Here is a 7,699-nt window from a genome sequence, read left to right as displayed (position 1 = left end):
AAAGGAAGGTGTTTGAAAGGAGCAAGAAGGAAGTTGTGTGGATGATAGACATGTTAGTTTTCCTAGTTCTAGTGATGACTCCATGTGTTTAGAGATATTTCAAACTGTGATTTTAAGTACATAAAATGTAATTACACTCTACATTTGCATCTTTCTACACATAGATTAGGACAACTCAGACTTCCTCACTAAAATTTCCTTGTGCCTTGAACAGTTGTTACTACAAACATTCAGTTTCTTACTAACCACAGTAGGTGCGTTATTTTTATTGATATGCCCAACACCTTTTGAGGCAAGCTGATCAAAGTGGAGAGGTTTAGCTGTTAGCACAGTGCTTAGCCACAGATAGGATATCTGTGTCATCAAGGCTCAGGCTATGCTCTGGAAGAGGGAGAGCAAATAGCAAAAGGGCCAGGGGTCAGGGAGAAGTGGGGAGCGCCTGTCTTCCGGACATCACTGACGTCTCTGAGCATGAGCTTTCAGCAGGTGTGTTTGCCCTGCACAAGACCAAGACAGTTAACACTCCAGCATGGAGGGTGACAGGGTTCATGAACCTCCACTCCAGCTGAAAAGTTGAGACTTAATGTTTTCCGGGGGAAGGAAAATTAATTTTCTTTAAAGGTTCTGGCATTTAGCAGGTTGAACATATTCCAGTGGATAGGCCCCACACCGGTAGGTACATGAACACAACGATTTGAACTCTTCTGGCTATGTATAAAAAGAAAAGAACAGCTGGGGAATAGGTCGCATGCATGTCTCTACTAAACGCTCTACAGGGTGCCTTCAGAGACTTTTCTGCACCACAATCCAAGGGCCATGTCTATCCTCAAGCTCCATGTCCGAGAGATCTTTGACTCCTGTGAGAATCCCACCGTTGAGGTGGATCTCTACACCTCAAGAGGTCTTTTCGGAGCTGCTGTGACCAGTGGTGCCTCCCCAGGCATCCGTGAGGCCCTAGAACTCCATCACAGTGATAAGAACTGCTACATGGGGAAGCTTGCCTCAAAGGGTGTTGGACGTATCAATAAAACTATCGGTGCCTACTGTGGTTAGCAAGAAACTGTATGTTGTTGAACAAGAGAAGATCGACAAAGTGATGACTGGGATGGTTGGCACTGAATATAAATCCAAATTTGGTGCAAATGCCATCCTGGGAGTGCCTTGGGCTGCCTGTAAAGCTGGTACCACAGAAAAGGGAGTACCCCTTTACTATCACATCGCTGACTTTACTAGCAACCCTGACGCCATCCTATCAGTCCCAGCTTTCATTGCGGTCAATCGAGGTTTTCATACTGAGAACAAACTGGCCATGCAGGAGTTCATAATCTTCCCTGTGGGGGTATCCAGCTGCTGGGAAGCCATGCGCATTGGGGCAGAAGTTTATAACCATCTGAAGAATATCATCAAGGAGAAATATGGGAAGGAGGCCACCAATGTGAGTGGTGAAGGCAGGTTTGCACTTAATACCCGGAAGAACAAACAAGTTCTGGGATTGTAAAGAACGCAATTGAGAAGGCAGGCTACACTAACCACGTTGTCATTAGCATGGACGTGGCTGTCTCTGGGTTCTTCAGGTCTGGCAAATACGACCTGGATTTCAAGTCTCCTGATGGCTCCAGCAGGCATATCATACCCGACCAGTTAGCTGACCTGCCTAAGTCCTTCATCTGGGAATAAAAAGTGGTGTCCATTGAGGACCCCTTTGACCAGGACAGGATGACCAGTAAGACTGGTAAAAGTTCACAGCAAGTGTGGGCATTCCTGGAGCCCTGCAGAAAACCCCAGCTTTGTAATCACGTGACTGGCACAAACCATTGTTTCTGTCACCTCACTTCCAAGCTAGAGTCTGGAGTCCAGTGTAAATCTCTAGGGTGGCCACAGACAAGACCCCCGCCCCAGGGGTTCTACATCCATAATAAAATCCTCAGTGACTCATAGGAAAAAGAACAACAAAAAAAGAAAGAAAGAAAAGGAGAGAACAAAGTTAGGAGGGGTTGGAAGACAGAATGATAAGTCTAGGAAGTGTTTGGGAGACAATAGAAGTGATCAAAAATATGTTGTTTGAATGTACAAAGTTTTCAAAGAATTAATACTATTAATAACCATTACATAATAAATATCTCTGTATAAAATATATCCTATTGTCTTAGTCCTCTAAGTGCTGCAATTTAAGGCCTTTGCCACCATTCTTGCTCTTTATTGGTCTTATTATTTTGCAATAAAAAATTAACAATGTTTTTACCTGGTTAAACAGCAAGGAGGCTTCTAATTTTCCTTTTGTAGTAAATAAGTTGTATTTACTGAGGTGCTTTGACAGTAGGTAAACAGCCTATTCATTAAACTTCCTTTTACTAGTTTTAATATTTATTGATCATTTTGTCTAAATCAGCAATTACTAATATGGTTGTACAATATCAAAAATAACCTGATTTATTGAAACTAAACTCTACCTTAGTAAAGTTATCTACAACAATCTAGGCTTAATCTTATCCTTCTATATTTCATAAATATTTGCTGAAATTACTCTAGCCACATTCTGGCTAGGTTCCATGTGCTTGGGGAATCCCTTCTACAGAATCATACCAACAGATGCAACATAACTTTCATCTTTAGAAAAAAAAAATGTCTGTCGTATTTTTAGAGAAGTGCAAGTTCAGTTTAGATTTCGGAACAGTTAATTCTACAGTTTGTCATCTAAATAAAATTTAACTACCAATGTTGACCTTTTTTTAATAATTCCTAATGTACATTTTACAGGTCTTGGTCCTCAGTAGCTATAAGTCGAAGTTGCTGAGTTCTGTCCCTCATAAAGCACCTAAAGATGTGAGGTGACCTCAAGCCCCACCTCTTTCAACTTCTTGGCTCTAGGTCACAGCTTTGTATGTGGCCGCTGATTCTAAATCTTGCTCTTACAACAGATGCTTTTCTGCTGACGCTATGCTTCATGAAGAGGCGGGAGAAAATACCAGGCCGTATGAAACACATACAAGATAGGAAATTATCCAGAAAGTCTAAAATTCCTAAGGAACTTTAACTCCTAGGAGTTTTGTCTTGCACTTGTGAGGCTTTGAGGTTTTTCCTAGCATACAGTGGGTACTCAACAGTGCTGCCTTTTGTCTCTACAGTACCCAATAGCAGCAAGAACTTCCTCACCCTAGTTTGTTGCTCTATTCCCTTTGTTTGCCCCCTGGATTTTCCATTGAAATGTATGTTATTCTCTTTTCCTGAACAAAAAAAGATATACATACATAGTGAAAAGGACATTAAAATCTGTCAATTATGTGCAAATTTAAAACGATATATTATTTCACTAAAAGTGATCTGATATTACTCTTCATTATTTTCTAATATATTTTAGAGTTAGTAAAACTATACATATACACATGTACACATTTCCTTAATTGATTTGATGATATAATACCATAGCCTCTGGTCTTAGTTTTCCTTTCTACTCTTGCATTTTGAATATTTATGTGTATTTTACTATGGTTTATAATGTTTGTTTAGTAGTTTATTGATGGAAGTTCTATGTTTATATATGTTTAATTGTTTAATTCATTTGGCATTTTCTTCCATTTTTGGTCACTGTGATAAAGGCTACAGTGAATATTTTTGCACAGAAATGTGTGCATAAGTACTGCCTATAAGGGAGGTCACAGAATATACATGATTTTATGAAAAGGGAAAATAATACACAGGTATACATATTGTTATGAACTTGCAACACTATTACAAAATAAATATTATGCATTGTGAATTGTAAAGTAAAAGCAAGCACATATTTTGCACTGTAAAAGGTTTTTAGAATGACTGCACCAATTTTCATTTCCACCCACAGAAAAATAAATTCCTTTTTTTACATTACTGTTTATTTAGAGATATATTGTGTATTCAGTAACAGCCTATACCTAAACCAATGTTTTTCTTTTAGCTTACCCTCAAAGTGTAAAAAAAAGCCTTAAGATAAAATATATCATTTGTTTACATATTCATTTGCCACAAAACCCACATGCAGTGACGCCAATGTTCAAAGTAGACTACCCATAGTTTGGATGTAAAAGTGGGTCTCTGTACAGTCACTACTTAAACACCAAATTAACATTACCTTCATTTTGCTGCCTTACCAAGAAAGTCTGTTTTCATGTCCTAACCTGTGAGAGAATCACTCAATTCCGTATTTCACATAGAAGTAAATGATGACATTAAATCTTGCCTTAAACTTTTATTCTCCCATCTTCTGACACACAGAGAGGATTCAAGTAGTGTCATTTCATCAACTTCTCTGCTGGACAAAGATGCCTTCGCTGATGGAGCAGAAATGCTGTGCCAGCCTTGCCAGCCGGTAACTCCACTGTCTCCCGAAGCTGATCTGGAGCCACTGCCATTATGTGAATAAGTCATGCATGATCCCTGAGTATATTATCAGCCCCTTGTGGAACATTTTTACCAATGATGAAATGTTATTGTTGTCAGCGTCAGACATTCAGTCTTTATCAGTCTCCCTCATGACAGCCCTCGTTAGTCAGAAAGACTTGGGACAACTTCAAGGTGAGAACTTTCAGTACAAGGTCAGGGGAACCAAATTTCTTTCCTATCTACTGCTCAACCACTTCTGTTTCATCACGAGTCACAAAGCAGTACGTCTCCCTCCAGTAGTGCAGTGGGAGCAATATAATGGAAGCTTCATCTGCTAGGACCCAGAGCTATCAAATTTAAAGAAATATATAACCTCTTACTTGAGTCTTCTCTAGAGACGCGACTCAAGTCCTGACATATTGACACATTTCCCGATCCACAAAATTCCTTGGAAGGAGTGCTATGTATTAAAACACTCCTGGTCTTTAGATCCAGAAATATTTGTTTTCTTCTCTGGTTTTCCCATTATAGATTTTGATAAACAATGAGGTAAAATTCTCATCTCTAAAAATGATCAAATGCTGCCTGCCCCACAAAACTGGTCTTAGATATACATTTTTATTGTATAGATGCATAGATGTACAAAATACTTGCTTATATCTGAAACATTATAAGAGCACAGTAAATTACTGCTTCTTGTTTTCAGTCAATTCCTACAATGCCTTGTGGAATATAATGCCTCAATAGTTTTAGTTATACATGACCCTCAGATTGTGTAAGTTTTAGAAATTAAAAAAAAATGCAAAAGTTTTTTTACCCAGGTGTGTTTTGTATGTACCCAAAACCTACAGCTCAGTTAGCATAGTTCAGCCCCCAGAGTAATTATTGTTTTTTTTTTCTATCATTTTCCTGTTCTTTTAGACCACCTAACTCTGACTCACCGTTCTTTATGGATTACTCAACAGCTTTTCTGAGAGGTTCTGCAGGGTTGGGAAGAGCAGTTGGAACACACGCATAAGCGTGCCAGAATGTCAGCTCTCCACATTTAGACTGGCAGATTGGACATGTATTATGTGTAATTATGCAAGTGTTAGAGTGATGATGACAGCCTCTTATTCTCAGAGGAGCCTGGCTGCACAGTGGTGCTCACAGGCTGTTTGGGATTGAATGGAGCACATCCTACATTAAAACAGAGCCTTCACTGGAAAAATCAGGACCAGGGAACATTTATTGTTTTTCTCATCGTGAATTTGTTCCTCTGTTTTCCTTTGTGAATCATAAAAATGAACACATAAATCATGATGGAACTTAGAGAATATTCTTGGCAAAAAGATTCTGACCAGTTAATGAACATCTTTAGCATCAAAATCTATATATTTGAAGAAATACTTACAGTTGACAGTAAGGGAATTTAGTTAATGAAATTAGAGAATGCCAATAGTTTAACTTGAACTGCACATCTTATATGACTTTTAAAATTATTTTTCATTGCTTCTAAATTGCCCAGTATTGAGTATTTTATTATATTAGTACAATGAATCTAAGACAGTTGGTAATACAAAGACAGAAAAACAAACCAGTCAAGGTATATCTACTAAAAAGTATGGCGGTCTTACTTATATTTAAAAAGTAGAAAGACAGTTTAGGCTTTTCACAAAATAGGCCTAGCAGGTATAATTGAGGAGGGAGGAAGGGAGAGAGAGAGAGAGAGAGAGAGAGAGAGAGAGAGAGAGAGAGATTTCTAGTTAGATTTCTGTTACTATGATAAAATAGTAACTTTGAGAGGAAAGGGTTTATTTGCCTCTTTCATCCAGAACACAGTCTGTCACTGAGAGAAAGCAAGGCAGGAACTTAAGTAGGTCAGGAACTTTGAGGTGGGAATTAGAGAAGATACCATGCAGGAGAGATGTGTTTTTTACTGTACAGCTTTATTTCATTATTTGGGAGTACCTGCCTAAGGACAGCACCAGTCTTGCCTCTTTAGACAATGTGATGGAGGCCCTGTCTCACTTGAGTTCTTTTTTCATTTTGTTTTTCGAAGTTAACCATAGATTGTGCCAGGCTGACAAATATCTAATCAGNTCTCTCTCTCTCTCTCTCTCTCTCTCTCTCTCTCTCTCTGTGCATGTATGTGTGCTAGTATGCATGTTTATGTATGCATTTTGATATACCAGAGAACAGCACCTTGGTGTGTTTTTGTGTGTGTATGTGTGTGTGTACGTGTGTGCATACATGCATGTATGTGTGCTAATGTATGTGTTCATGTAGGTATGTTGATATACCAGAGACCACCACCTTTGGTGTGGGACAATGGTCTGTATTCTGTCAAATATATTTTAAATAAATGCTGACTGGCCAGTAACCAGGCAGGAAGTATAGGCAGGACAACCAGACAGGAAGTAGATGTGAGTCAATGAGAACTGGAGAATTCTGGGAAAAAGGAAGTCCTAGTCTGCAGTCCGGACCCAGCCACAGAAGAAGTATGATGTGACTGCCTTGCTGAATAAGGTACCGAGCCATGTGGCTAGCATGGACAAGAATAATGGGCTAATATAAGTTATAAGAGTTAATAGGAAGCCTAGTGGGCCAATCAATTTATAACTAATATAGACCTCTTTATATATGGTTTCTTTGGGACTTAATGATTGCAGGAACCGGTCAGGACAGAAACCCTGACAACACACCTTGGTGTGTGTTTGTGGTGTATGTGTGTGTGTGTGTGTGTGTGTGTGCATGCATGTGTGTACATGTGCTGATGTATATGTTCATGTAGGCATGTTGATATAGAGAATACCACCTGGGGCATCATTCCTCCAGAGCTTGGTTAAAGTCATAATTCTCATTGACCTGGACTTCTAGAAGTAGACCATTCCAACTGGCCAGTAAGCCCAGACATCTGCTATACTTTACTTTCTAAAAGCTGCATTTACAATGCTTGTTACAACATCCAGCTTTGTTTTTTACATGGATTCTGGAGTCAGACTCAGGAACTTGTGCTTTCAGGATAGGTGTATTTTTCTGACTGAGTCCTCCATCCAGCTCCTCACTGATCTTTAAAAAAACCTAATTGGGGTCTGGAGAGATGGTCCATTATTAAGAGAGCTTATTATTCTTGCAAAGGACCTGAGTTTGGTACCTACCAACAGTGTCTGTCAGCTCATGAACATAATTGACTCTAGCTCCAAGAAGCCTGACACCATCTTCTGGCCACTATGGGGAACTGTGTCCATATGATCATACCAACACACAGGCATATGCAAACATAATCAAAAATAAAATAAATAACATAGGAATTTCTGTTTGTTTTCTACAGAATGAAGAAAAAGAGCAGTCAGAAACCTGT

At 39.0% G+C, this 7,699-nt stretch overlaps 1 pseudogene; it reads left to right on the top strand.

Annotated features, from left to right (window-relative positions):
- The first annotated feature begins 816 nt into the window (after nt 1-816).
- LOC126505851 (alpha-enolase-like) lies at nt 817-4,396 on the top strand (annotated as a pseudogene).
- Nucleotides 4,397-7,699: the final 3,303 nt, after the last annotated feature.

Source organism: Alexandromys fortis, unplaced genomic scaffold (assembly GCF_014885135.2).
Source record: "Alexandromys fortis isolate MF-2015 unplaced genomic scaffold, M_Fortis_MF-2015_v1.1 scaffold_4, whole genome shotgun sequence".
In the NCBI taxonomy this organism is placed as follows: Eukaryota; Metazoa; Chordata; class Mammalia; order Rodentia; family Cricetidae; genus Alexandromys; species Alexandromys fortis.
Note: the sequence above shows the minus strand (reverse complement) of the source record. Positions and strands in the feature narration are given on the sequence as shown.